This window comes from Opisthocomus hoazin, chromosome 1, assembly GCF_030867145.1.
Source record: "Opisthocomus hoazin isolate bOpiHoa1 chromosome 1, bOpiHoa1.hap1, whole genome shotgun sequence".
Lineage (NCBI taxonomy): Eukaryota > Metazoa > Chordata > Aves > Opisthocomiformes > Opisthocomidae > Opisthocomus > Opisthocomus hoazin.
In genome coordinates, this window is record NC_134414.1 from 87,250,619 (window position 1) to 87,265,355 (window position 14,737).

General features: G+C 41.6%; 1 protein-coding gene across 3 annotated transcripts in view; it reads right to left on the minus strand.

Annotated features, from left to right (window-relative positions):
- ARHGAP6 (Rho GTPase activating protein 6) overlaps nt 1-14,737 on the minus strand; it is a 343,056-nt gene that overhangs the window by 121,284 nt on the left and 207,035 nt on the right. Inside the window, exon 1 of one of the 3 annotated variants that reach the window (XM_075428408.1) lies at nt 4,196-4,266. The exons of the other annotated variants lie outside the window; for them this stretch is intronic. The gene's annotated coding sequence lies outside the window, so the exon portion shown is untranslated. Of the gene's footprint in view, nt 1-4,195; nt 4,267-14,737 lie in introns of those variants that run through there. 3 annotated transcript variants of the gene reach the window in all.

Here is a 14,737-nt window from a genome sequence, read left to right on the forward strand (position 1 = left end):
AAAAAAAAAAATCCACCCCACAACCACAAGAAATTACACATTTCATTATCAGACTGTGGTTCTATATACATTTATGTCCAAACATATCCCTACTCATGCCACACTAAATAAGGCATATCCATTCAGGAAAAGCAGTTATAAATCGCTGCAACACTGGAATCTATAGTGGACTTCACAGAATTCAGATTATTTTCACTAAAGTGAAAATAAAGTACAGGAAACTGGTATTATCTCAGTGCCTTACAGACCATTACAAAAAGAAACAAAGAACACAGGGAGAAAGCTAAACACAAACAAAACCTGTCTCTCTGGTTCCACGCCCATTTATACCTGCTAAGCATTGCTGACTGCAGGATTTCACTGCTTCATTAAGTGGCAACTTGTGAACTGCAATCTGGCATAGCTGCGTAACCCTTGCTGTCAAAACCCCAACCAACCTAACAATGCATATACACACATGAAATAAATAACCGTTCAATATTCTCCAAATGAGCTGTGTTTCAAGGCCGAGTATAGTGGGCCACAGTCAAATTCATTTAAAATCTAGTTCAGTGTACACATTCAATTTAAATGTTATGATCTGTTCTACCTTTTTGCGATGATGGGTGAATTCTCTTTGAATAATGCATCTTACACAAATGCGGTTCTCGACTTCTTTGAAGTCCATGGTCAGGCTAACTATTTCCACAAAGCACCTAAAAGTAAAGTCATTGTGGATAACAAATTGTACTAAATATATATGTAATGTGAAGAATGTCACTACATAACAAATAAATTTTAAAAAACACACACTCTAAAGGGATGGGGTGTCCTGTTATTCCAATCCACCCTCCAACCACAGGATTTTACACCTTCCTCTCAGAAACACAAAAAACAAAGCAGCCTGAAAAAAAACCTCTAGTTATTTGCAAAGTAGATTCACTGAGGAGCTCTTTTGGATTGACGCTAGCATCACATTTCCTTCTGACATTCCATAGTTTACTGTATTTCATCATAATCAATATTTATATTGCATAACTTTGATACGGATCAGACAGAACGTCCCAGCTCTGACATTCTACTCAGTGTAGGCTGTATCCACTTCTTCTTAGGATAACAATTCAGTCATTAAATGTAATACTAAATAAGATTTTAAGACAGCAGATGGCATCACTTAGTTATTTAACTGTTGTACATTGACCATTTACTGTGCAGCATAATCGATTTCTGACGATTAGTAAATGGAGCTCTATGGACATGATAGAAGAGTGACACTTCAAAAAAAAAAATACAGTATCACCATTTTACCTACCTGGTTGCCTTGATCTCTACTGAGTTCCATACAGGCATCGTAAAGGAGCCCACTGTTTGCCACAGCTGTGGCTGCCCTTCTTTGATTCAGCAGATACTTCCAAGCCCTTAAGTGAGCCTCCTACAAGCCACCAGCTGAAGCTCTTCATTAGAACAGCAAGAGTAACAGCTGGCTTTCAGAAACCCAGCAGATGTGACTACAGCTTAGTGGTAATTTATAGATGGTCTTCCTCATCTGTTCTCACAGGGATCACTATTAGAGCTACATCATGCCATCAGGTACAAATTCACAAAATATTTCGAACCACTGTCAGAGGAGTTGCCCATTCAACAAATCAAGAGTTGACAAAAGTGGTGAATGCTAGCAAAGCTCAGCATCACACGGGAAGTAACAGACCCGGCTCCAAGCTTTGCGAGGGGCTGCAAAACAAGACTGGCTATTCAATCTTCTTTTCGTCATTTCTTTCTCCTTACATAATACATAGAATGTTGTGGGGAAAAAAGGCAGAAAGAGACATTTCCTTTGTGTATCCAGATGACAAAGATTTGGAAAGGTAAACCATAAAAACACAGGCGTCTGCGCACAGGCTCAAACTGCTGTACAGCAAATGGGAATTCAGAGAAGGCAATGTACCAAGTCATTTTTCTGATCCTTTTCAGAAGAATAACAAAACCATTATGTACTACTCAGGGTATTCAGAAAGTGGCTGTCACAGTAGTTTGTAGGTGTTACAGTAAGAGTTCGTGATCAGAAAGGTTTTGGTGTTTTTTCTTTTTTTCCCCCAGGTGCCATTTGATCAGAGCAGATGCCAGAAAGCACAGTGAGGGTGCGGAGCTTCTGATGCCATCAGGGAGCAGGCGGGTGTCCTTCAGCAGCCTGTGTGGCAAGATTTGTAACTTCAAAGAGGGTAGCCCACGGTGCAGACCTGGTGCAGAGGTGGCCCTGTGCTGGCTGATCCCTGTAAGTGCCCTTGCTAACTCAGCCCTCCTGATCCACACACCATTCCACAGAGCACAGCGGAGAGCAACGGGAGGGTCGCTCCGAACCTTGCGTGACAGAGATGTGTGGGAAACGGGGAAAAGGCCAGACAGAGAAGGGAAGAAACAAGCCAGAGTACAGGAGAAACGCTCTCCTCCTTCCACAGATGTACACAGCTCTGCTTTTCTTTACCCAGTTCTAACTTTCTCTCTGGTCTTGCCTTTTTAAAAACTATTCAGAGAGCCACGCTGTACATACCATATGAACACAGAGATGGCAGCCTTGCAGAATATTTAGCAATTCTTTGCAGCGTTGCCAACAGTTTATCCTTGCTGGATGGGTAAGTGCAAATACCCACCAGCATGCACCTGTAGTGTTTAGTGTGCATTTGATAGCAGCCAGGAGCTTGACCTGAACATCTTCAGTCTGTAGTATGAGATTTTCAGTGAAAAATAAATTACAAAAACCAACCTGGCAAAGCAATTTGTGAAGCAGCTATAGATTTCTTCAGGACAGAAAAAAATCACTACAGAGAATACTGGAAACAAACATTAGAACTAATGAAGAGGTTATAAAATCTTTCCATTTTATCTCTTTCTAAAGATCTGTTTTCTCCCTCGGTGTTCAGATCAGCACATTAGCAGCACTACCAAAGCATTCATCCTCTTTCTGCTCTCAGCCTAGGGAGGAAAATAAGCTTTTTCAGCCACTCAGAGCATGCCACTATACTTCTGAAAAGCAAACAGAAGAGGGAAGAAGGGGTCAGACTCTGATACAATAAATTACATAACCATTCTCAAATTTGGTGGGGTTTTTTTTTTATGGAAGTCACCTTCTAAAGCTTTGGCTCTGTGTGCTTTAGACAGTGTCTTTTCTTTTTTCCCCTGAGGGTTAATTTTTTTTTTCCAACCTGCTAGTAATACAAATCGAATGTCATTTTTTCTCTGTAATGGAATGCATTAGGCATATAAATCCAACAACAACATGAACCCAAACCAGCAACATCATTACTAATGTCATGATAATTGGCATTAACTCATTGTAGCCATATGCTTTCTGCTGAGTCAGTTCTGAAATACATACTAGTCCAAAAGGCATTAGACAGAAGATACAAGACTAAATTCCTAGAAGTCACCAAACAGTCAGTAATATTATCTATAGTGAATATCACTACCATAGTGACAAGAATTATACAATACAGTAGCCTACAGCAGCAGAGGTTAACCTCAAGTGATCCTGCCCTGTCCTATCTTACAGCTGCAGCTGAACAAAAGAGATGACATGGACAAGGAAGCTAAAAACTGCAGGGCACTAACTCAGGAGAACCGTACTCACTGTCACAAGCAACATGGGGTAGACTTCAAATTTTAGATGAAGCATTTACATTTCAATATCAGACTGTATTTTAACATTATTAGAAGTCTAAAATTACACATAGAGGTCTAGCAGGGCTTTCTAAAACAGAAGCAAGTCAGTTCCTGAATACTGAAGCTGCTCTGGCCCACTCAATGAATTTTGTAGAAACTGAATCTCATAATCAAACTATACAGTATGTTCTTTATGCAGAGACACACATACATACACAAAGAAAAAACATTTTCTATAATCACAGGGAAAGTTCCATCGCCATGTCTGTATTATTTCACATTCAGCTACAGCAAGGTTTTGAGCTAACCTATGAACATAAAGCATTATATTCTCCCCAGCTTCCTTCTGGCAGGGACAAACAGGTCTCCAGAGCTCCACTAGCTCCTATGATGAACCCCTACAGGATCCACTTCCCGATTTGCCTTCCTGCACGTTCAGATTTATTGCCTTCCCAAACCCTCTTTCCCCCTTCTTCTGGGCTAGTCTTGCCAGCTAAATTCTGAATTTATATGAACAGTGAGAATGGATGGTTTCTCAAGCAAGTAACAATTCACTTACACTTTTATCCCAGCCTCAGCTGTCCTAGTTGGTTTGCAGACACCTGTGCAGCAATTGCCAACGGACTGGCTATCTCCTCGCTTCCTTTAATAGGGTGCAACTCCGAAAACCTGAAAAATGATCTCCTCCTTTCTGCCTTTTGCAGTGCTTTTAAACTGGTGGTGGGAGGAGCAGAAAGTCTCCCTATCACGTCATGTGAGAAAAAGCTAAAATTCCCATCAGAAGTGACTCACCGACATTAATCATATATACACCAGATTGAAAGGCACTCAGAACAGGCAGCTTCAATCCCATTCTCAGCTAAGCAAATGAGAAGCAAATTGCTCAACACTATCATATTATTTTAACTGCCATATCTGTACAATTTTGCACAATAGAGCTGATTAATATAAATTAATTATTTCTAGCACCGAACTCAGAGAGAAGTGCTGCTGAATCTTTTGGAAGACGAAACAGCTGAGTAACATGCAACTTCCTTTATTCTGAAATGAAGAAGCATCAATGTAAAGATTTTTGTAAACAAGACATTCGCATCACTTACCACCTGGTTTATGCTTCAGAATAAATATCCTTATCGCTTAACCAAGCAGATGCACATGAGAATCTGCAGTAACCAAATTACAGTGCAGCTTGAAATACTGCAGCTTCTGTTTGCTTCTCACTGGGAACACTGTGAGGTTTTATTCAATAATACTAAATCCAAGTACAAAAATCCAAGGGGTACGGTTCAGATTCAACACTACAACTAAATGTTGGGGGCAAGGAAGGTTGAAGAAAAACCAAAAACATAGTAAGAAAAAATTCTACCATCTCTGAAATGTAGCTTGAGAATGAGAGTATTTATTTTCTTCTTTAAAAAAAGACAACAAAGTCACATTTGGAAATATATACATCCTACTGAATCTACAAAGCAGGGAATTTTCCAATTCATACTATGTATGCAATACTGCTCTACTTTCTTCACAAAGTGGATTCAGGCTTTTTGCCCTTCTGGCGTTTCTGATTTTGCCTAATATTAACTAACCAGCTCCTAAGGACTATACTCAGAATTACAGGTGAAGAATATTCTATTAGCCATAAAAACAACAGAATAATTTTAAAGAGTGAACTACGCTGCTCCTGTTTTTCAGGGGAGTATTCTAATGCCCAGGAACTAGATTATGATCTGTCACGGTCCTGTAAATTCAGGATAAATCAAGTGTTGCTCTAACATTACCTTGGCATAAAAGAAATCAAGGCCTTGTTGCAACAAAGCGCTTGAGCTATTGCCAAGTTAACAATTTCTACTGGCATTTAATCGTAGTGTGTTTCCTGAAGCTAAGGCACAGCTTTAGCGTGAGCAGGGCTACTCTGAGCAAGAGACTTGCTCTGTTCAAATCAACGCTGTTCTGACAAATAGCTTTAATATGTAGCAGTGTGTGACACAGAAAACTGGCCAAGGATGTAAATTTAGCTCCTCAATGAATGTTAAAGAATACTCAACTTGGAAATGCTAACTACCACTATAAATAATAAAAATACTTGAGTATATCCTACTTACATTTCGCAAATGTAAGAGCAAACCAGTCAAATTTCCTTCTGGGCAGATGCATAAATATAAGAGTCCTGGTCAAAAATTGGGATTTGCTGTACTTTACACATTTCTACATGTCTAGAGGAAGCGTTTGCACGGCTTCAAAGCTTCAGTCTGTTCTAGTTCCTCACACAACAAAAGAGCTTGCTGCTTTGGACAGACCGCGTGTGTTGCTTCTGGTGTTCCCCCTCCCAAATCTTAACAGTGAGTAAGCCTCCAGGAATGAGCCAAGTGATAATCTCGCTTTCTGTGACATGGAGTATGGCTTTTTGTATAAATATGCTGCCTCAGAATTAGGTTACAGACATTCATTTTGTGAAGCTCTCTGAGGCAGACTGATGATGAGCTCCCGTCCTTTGAAAACACAAACAAACAAACAGTGGCTTGAGTTGCTCACCCAAAACTTGAGGTACCCCAAACCACTATTCGCTCCTGAGACACTTGGGTCTGCCCATACTTCATCCAAGAAAAAAAAAAATCCAGAAAGCAGAATCCCAAACTGACCACCATGCCACATTTAAAGGGTCCCTTACAATGTCAGTAAAATAAATTAAGTTAGCTAACGAGAAAAGAGTTAGGTGGGAGCTACCCAGCCGGCTAGAGCTGCTACAGCACCCCGGTACAGACCCCATACCTCCTCTCCCTGTTGTATATGCACAGGAAGACCACCTTGCCCTGAAGGAAGCTCACATCAATCTTTCAGCAAATGCTAGCAGGAGCAGGACCACGCTCATTTGTTCTGCTTTCACACCTTGTTTATCAAAGATTTTCTACTAATGTCTTAACTGGCAAAAAGCCTTATCGGAAGGAAAGCCTTTCCACGAGGGCTAAACAGAGCCCGATGCAGGTTCACAGCTTTCCTTGTGTGGTTCCTGAAGGCATTTATTTTGCACATTCACTCAGTACTTAGTAAAGCAAGAAAGACAGAAACATTCTGATTTTTGGTGGCCTGGCTTTTCCACAGCACCTTTAACAGTCTTTTGACATGTTCGAAAAGAAGCATCCCATCGAAAGGGTTAGAGACATTGTAAGTTGCAATTGTCCTTGAAGAATAAGTCCACTTTCTCTGGGTAAAGATTTTGAATGGTAAATAACAAGGAAGACTGGCGATAAAGTGGTCCCAATTGCTACTGATGGTCCCAATGCCATGTTATTGTTGTTTAGTGTATAAAAAAGAGTGCAGGATCTCGAAAAGTCATATTAATAATGTAGAAAAGTTCAGTCTGAGGACTATCAGTCTGGTTGCTATAGCAGATCCTATAAAAAGAAAATCAGAAAGTAAATCTTCACATTTCTTGAGAGCATAAAGAATGACTATGCTTGATTTTAAAAACTAGTATCTCTGCTCTCTTCTGTGCTGAGTACTGGAAATCAAGCGGGAATAATACCTCACAGCATTTGAGACTTGTGACTAATAAGAACAAACCAACTACCATTAGTTTGTAAACTAAGTTTGTAGCAACATATACAGCATCCTGAATCCACAGAGAGGACCAATCCACATTTGTGTGAAGTATCTAGCTCTCAATAATCGCTCCAAATTACGTGTGGGAAGACCAAGGCGAGAGGTTTGGGTAGATGGCTAACAGGGACTGTACACAGGTGTTTAAATTTAGGCCAGAGAAATAGCCCAGGCACCTGCAGCCCTTTTGGCATGATCAATGAAATCTCAGTCTAGTCATAACTCCATACCTCAGCCCTGCCACACCACCCTAAGGCCCGCACAGCAGTGACTCAAAGGGGGAAGTTCAGCAGGTGGTCTCCCAGAGTGACATCTAAAAGGCCGTGTGCTTACAGGACAGAGGGATGACCACGGCTTTCATTCAAAAAGAAGAGCCTATTTCTATGTTTTTGAATGAAAACTGTAACTTCTTCTATGTTAGAAGAGCCTCATGGCCAGAATACTAAGCCAATGTGAGAACATATTTCTGAAAAAAAACACAGCAAACAAAGAAAAAAAAATAAACCAAACCAAACAATAACCACCAACACCCAAAAAACCCCCTTTCCAACCAGCGCAGGTGTAAGACAAACAAAGAGATTCCTGACTTTAGGCTATTCTCTAACCTAGTGGCTTGCAGCTTTTCTGAGAAACTGGAGTTTGCACCTCCTGCCAGGCCACCCTGGAGAACAGCAACCTGAGTCGTGTGGGTCCTGTGCAGCCATGGCCAGCAGCTGGCAGGTCTCTGTTATGGCCCCTGCTCCTTCCTCCCCGTTGCATAGCCAGCCTAGGCACACACTCACGGCTCAAAGTAGCTGAGTTCAGCACAAACTCAAGGTAGTTTGCCCTCCAGAAGAAGCCAAGCGTATCAAAAGTCTGTAACGACTTTGCAGCCTGACACTTCCCTCCCTATTTTAATTCAGCCCCAAGGAAATCCTTTTAGGCTGGAAAGGCACCGTTTGTAGCAGCAGGAACCGAGGTCCACCACCACCGCCACCAGCTGCAGACCGCTGCACCCTGCCACGCACTGCGCAAGGAGGAGCCCGTCGCGCGGGAGGCTGGGCTTCATCCTTTCTCCTCTCCAGATGCTTCACAGCAACTGCCGTCAGACAGGCTGGAATGCAGCATGAAGCTTTTCATGCTAAGTTTCCAGTACGTTTCTGTACTCTCATGACTCTAATTCCTCTTTCTTGTCTGTTTAGAGACATAGTGAGGTAACACACGCTACAAATAAAACAAATGTCTTTGAAGAAGGCCTCAGATGCTCAGGAAGTCCTCTGCAGTTTGTGGTTCAATCTGTTTCCTCTCCAGTTTAATGTCACATGTTGGCTTCTTAAGATCTGTGTGGTGCTTCAGATATTTTCACTTAGTCTTACTAAGACCAAATTCCTCCCCATTTAGGTGAAATTGGAGTTTTCATCCATGTTATCTGGACTTTTTCACTGATCACAGAACAAGTCCTAAATTGATAATGTATTAATATGGGAAAAACAGAAAGGGGATGATCTGAATACGAATAATCAGAAATAACAAGGTTATATAAATAGAGAACTCAAACAAAATCTGAGTGTCTTGGAGTCAAGAGAAAGATTTTACCTTTCACACTTACAGTTAATTTCTAGCCTTGTTATGCACACTGAAATACGTGCTTGCCTTTGTTTCTACCTAACAGTACAAGGGTCTCAGAAAACTATGTCAGCAAATAGGAATAATGACCAGCCTTGATTCCAGCATAACATGACAGAAACAAAAGCAGGATCATGAAGAATTGTAGAAGCAGGCGTTGAATGCCCGAAGGGAACAATTCACGGGAAGTTAACGAGTACCCAATATGAGATTGAGTAGGAAAGCAACAGAGTCAGGGTACGAGACCTATGGAGGAAAAGCAGAAAATGTAAACAAGGAGACCAAAGAACGAACTAGGGCATCGACAAGCGACAAACTCTAGGCACTAGAAAATGAGAACTGAAATAAGCAATCAGATGCAGGAAGGCAGAAAAGAAAAGGCCAAAGAGTCACGAATAATTTTTTTTTAAAATGTGCTATTGAAAAAGAATTGCAACGTGCTATGCAAAACTTCGCAGCCTGTCAAATTTTAATTATCTTTTCCATTACTGATTAGGTCTTCTCATTGATTTGATGAAAATACAAACTTTCAAGCGTTTTAATGTTACTCCCGTCTGCTGCGATCTGCTCTCACAGTGGAGAACCAGAATCCCAATGAGCAGAACGGGACATTTGCTGCAAGATAATCTCTGCCCTTAAATATTACAGGAACCCTGAGTAAACGCCCATCTAAAATGAAGAACACGGCAGAAACTTCAGTGACATCAGTGAAGTGGGATTTTACAAATAAGCTTCTCTGAGAAAGCAACCTAAAATGGAAATTTTATCTTTAAATTCTTTTTCTTTTTTTCGTCTTGATTGGAATAATTACTTCCCCAACCATATGAGCATCAAACGGGACACAAGCGATGGGCATTAGCAGGCACATGGCCACACGATGCACAGCACCGGTGCCCGCACACGACCACGCCAAGTTACGCACATACTCACTTGACACATCCCCCTTTCTTCCTCCCAGCTCTCTGGACTGATTCCCTTTCAATCAAATAAGAGGCAGAAAGATGCCAGCCAGCCCAGAGCCAGCACCGTCACCTCTGTGCCACCTCCCCTCCCTTCTCCCTGCGGAGCAGCCCCGGGACACAGGGAGGGCAGGAGGGGAGCTGGGCATTTCCCCCACCGCAGCGTCCAAAGCAGCAGCAGCCACGGCTGGAGCAGGACAAAGCGGCTAAGGTCAGGGCTGGAAACCAACGCCCGGACCAAAGTGCAAAGGAAGACGCCTGGAGCTTTGCCCCTGCTCCTTTAGGGACAGCACGCAGAACATGCTGCTGTTTGCAAGCTACAGAGAAAAAGCCATTTGCATTCCTTTCACATACAGTGGCTTCCAACCACCTGTGTTAAATCTTAATTTATATAAATGAAGGTGCATTGGTCATGAGAGCATTAAGTCATTTTTGTATTACTGCTGTTGCCGAAGTTACTTCGACAGGTAGTTGATTCATTTCAGACAGAGTCTTAAGTCTCTCTGCTCAGATTCAGCGGGAACATTCAAGCAACACAGGCCACAGTGAAACCAGGTGCATTAAAAACTGGCCCACTGTCAGCCAGGAGCCTTTGATGAGATTCACTGGAATACAGACAGTAGTGCTTACTCTGGAGCAACCTGGGAAGGCATCCTTTATCTCTGCTTTTATTTGTATGTTAGTATTTAAGACTAATTCTTCCAATAATTCTTAAGAGTTAATTAAGAAAGAAGACAGTGGGCATAATCTCTTTTGGAGAATCCAGTACTAAACAGAAATGCCATTTCAGAACAGATGTTGTTACAGATTAGGTGTAATTAATACTACGTTGAAAATGGACAAAACTGAATTCAATAGATACTGTATATTTAAGGAACTCTGATAAAGTAAAAACTCCTGTTCACATCTTTGTGAGAACAGAAGGTTCTCCGTATGTTGCAGCAGCGCGCAGAATGCACCAGAGCAAAGAGAAAGATCAATTGCTGTAATCTAAAAAAGCTAAGCCTGAAAGAGACACGCATCAAGTTCTGTGCTCACGGTCACTAAAAGGCAAGGACAGATTTTACAGAGCAAAACTGGGTTTAAATCTGTAGTAAAAATGCTCAGAGTACCTGAAGTTTTGCTGGAAACGAGAGAAAAGTTCAAAGGCAAGCAAACTTCCATTTTTGCAAGGGAGAAGGCAGCAGTGAGAAAATTAATCTTGTGCATTAATCTTAACATTCCTCGCAAGTGACTCAGGCCTGCAGAAGAAAACATTCCCACTATCTGGTCAGAAAATGTCGTGTTTCCCACACGGAAGGGCGGAGAGGAGCCTGAGCAGCACTGGTTTTACTACTTCACCCCGATGAATCTGTTTGCAGACCCTTCAGCTGCCCAGAGTCCCAAACTGCTAAGGAAAACAGTTTCCATTTACCAACAAAAATGAAACTGGCCCTCACACGTATAATAAGCTCATGTCAGAGCATTCCTAAGCAATTGTTTAACGATTTGTGATTTATTATACTCATCCTTGGTAAAAGCATCTTAGAACCAGAAGCAGCAGCAGCAAAGTAGAAGAGATACTAATAACTCTGCAGCTATACGTGTTTACACAGTTAAGAACTACGAATGCGTACTTGACGTGGTGACAAGTGTAAAAAAGTCCATCCAGCAACGAAGAGCAGGAAACCCCCTTGGCAAGCTGGAGGAGCGCGAGAGGTCGGAAAGCCACCCGCAGCACCTGAACCTCCCCGTTCCTTGCACCCAGGCCAAACGGCTCCTTCCTTCATGGAACACCCGGTGCTGCCAGGAGCGCTCACCGCACCCGGTTCTCATCCACCCCCATGAAATCCAATATAGTCACCAGCAGCGGAAAAAAAGGACATTTCAAGGGTTGAGTTTTTGAAAAGGACAGTCAGTCCTGAAGCTTCAACACTCAAACCCTCAACGCCCGCAATGGAAGCAGGAGGAAGAAGCAGTAGCAGCAAGGGGAGTTACACCAGAGCGCTCTCAGTGTCCCAACTCACGTCACTTCAGAGTGCCTACGCTCGCCGTCCAGGAGAAGCCGCACCGCGCCAACCCTCAGCCCGTGCACCCTCCTTGGGGGACCAGCACCAACATGGAAACTGCAACAGGCAGGAGAGCGGCTACGCCGAGCCGGGGGCTCCCAGGGACTCGGGGTGCGTGCCCGGGGCACGGGGTGCTCCTCAGCATCACCGCGGGGCTCATGGGAGGCTCCAGCAGGACCTGGGAGAGGATGGGCAGGACAAGCAGCTGAGCACTGAAGGGTTATTTACTGTCTTCACGAAACAAACGGGACAGCGAGGCGGAGGACTCAGAAATGCCTGCTGCAGGAGCAGGTAAAAAACCCCGAAGCTTAACCACTTGCAAACCAAGAAGGAATCAATACAAAACAATTCAACTACATAGAACACTCCTGGTAAGCAACAGCTTGCGATTTATTAATCTTAGAAGTATTTCCCAGTTACTCAGCTGAGCTTCTGGGGTTTTTTTATTAACGCGACCTGAAAGTTGAATTCAGAATTATTTTTCTCTACTTTTATTTATACACTTAGGAACCATTTACAATTCAAATGCAATTTTTTACTGTGTCCCTGAATGAATACTACTAGTTCGGTCTGAATAGCTTTTCTGTACCAGCTTAGGTCTTTCGGTAATTGCTTTTTCACAACACAAAGTATTGAGAAAGGACTGAGATTATTGAAAATAATTGTACTGGCAACCAAGGACGGCAAATTATAAAAAGCAAATATTTCAAGTTTTTAAAGCCAAGTCCTCCTATTACAAATTGTATTTACAACTTTCTTCCACTCTCCTTTATTAAGTATTTTATTATATTCCACTGGAACAGAAATGTCGTTCAAGGATATAAAACATTCTTTAAGTGTTTTCCCTCTCTCTCCGTATCTTGCACTTTAGGTCAGTTGCCTCATTTCACAGCTCAGCTGAAAAAGCTGTAACATAAAAGTGGAGGCAAAACAAGTTCGAAGAACGCCACCATAAAACATGCAATTCTTCACTGTTTCAAAGAAACTCAAGGAGTTTTTCCACTTCTCACATTATGATAAATGATGTAAGACAAAGGATGGAATTTAAGTTATTACCAGATTTTCCCATTTATCATCTGTATCTCACTGTGGTTTACAAACTCCTTAATCATATTTGGGCTTTTTGTTGTTAAGCGGGTTTTTTTGGTTGCTGTGGAGTCTGGCACAGACAAGGATGAAGTGTCTCCAAGCCATGACCTATTAGGAGCTTTTATATGAAAAAATACAACAAAGGCTTGTTATTAGCCAAGTGTTTATTTTGATCTGTCAACAGGTTACAAAAAAAACAACAAGATGAAAGTGAGATGACATGAAGAAAATGAATTATCATATATCAATTGCATTAATTAGACTGATGAGTTTCCAAGGTGATTTTAAAAATGAATTATTTCGGAAAATGTGTATATTAGAGACTTCAAATTATGTATGTGTAAGTGAAAGACTATAACAGTTATTTCAAGAGAGAATACAACACGTGAATATTTTTCTTATGTTCTTCTAATGAAGATATGAACTCCAACAGCTTCCTTCCTCTCCTGTCAACCAGCTGCTCAACAATTCCACCAAAAAGGACGGCCAACCAGGCATCCACATATATTCATTTGTCATTCATTTTTTTCTTTTATCCATAGCCCATTAACTATCCTAATCTGCATACACACTAACATAAATATTTACTAACTCTTCACAAGCACCTTTCAGAAATACACAGCACATTGATGTGCACTTGGGGAAGGATTATAGAAAACTTCACAAAGAAATGTACTCATTTCATAGATAGGTCTGACAGTTTCACTAAAAGATTTCACTGGAAAGGTATTATCCAGCAACAGGAATCTTAAACCAAGTTAACTTCAACCCAGCAGGGCAGAAATGGCAGATCTTTGTTTATTTTGGAGCGACTGCTGTTCCAATGCTTTAGAGCATCTCAACCATATTAGAAAGGCATCTCTCAGAAAGTCACTCGCATGCATCATCTAGAAAAACAGTAATAAAGCAAGCTGTCCATCTTTAATAACTTTAATAAGTACGCATAATGCCAGACATTCTCAGACTCAGTAGAAAAATGGGGAAACTCAAACCACCGACAACTGAAGTAACGTGCCACAAAAGGTCAGTAAAAGACATGGAAGAAAATTCAGTTCTCCTGACATGTTACGTTGGCCCTGGGATGGGAGATTCTGCCTCAACTTACAAAAGTCCAACACACTGTAAGTTAGGACTGCTGTAATTTAAGATCTGTCATAATGCCATTGTTCTCTATAGAAACTTAAAATCTGGGGTTTCTTTGATCCCTATTTTGAGCAATACACTAGAATGCTTAGAATTGTAAATGCTAAAGAAGCAATCCTTATGCAGCTCCAAATCTTAAAAAGCAAACTTTTAAGAAGAGCTCTTCAGCTATATTTCATGCTGTCAGTTTGGTTAGCAAGACACTGGAAATCCCGCTGACTTCAGTAGGGTACTACACACAGAGTTCAGTCACACAGGATTTTATCTTCAACGTCGATACTCCAGAACTGCCCTCGTAACTACTTTCATGGTAGATAAAGATGAACAATATAACCCACTTCCTTTATCACTGCAGTTAACCATTACTCACTTCTTCCATTCGATAGAGATTGACTTCTTGATCTACAAAGTCTCCTGGTCACCTATCAAAACATGACCTGCTTGCTCCACTGCTTATTCAGGGATCTTTCTCAGGAGTCATTTGACCTGCTCCTCATTGATCTTGTCCCTCTCGCTGAAATACTTTCCTTCTAATCCATCTAATCTGCCTGGATGGGCTCTACATTCTGCTTTCTCCACTTCCTCTTCTTAGACTTCTTGACACTCTTCGACATGTCTTCTTCCTCACTTCCCCTTTACACCCATACTAGATCCTAGCAATGT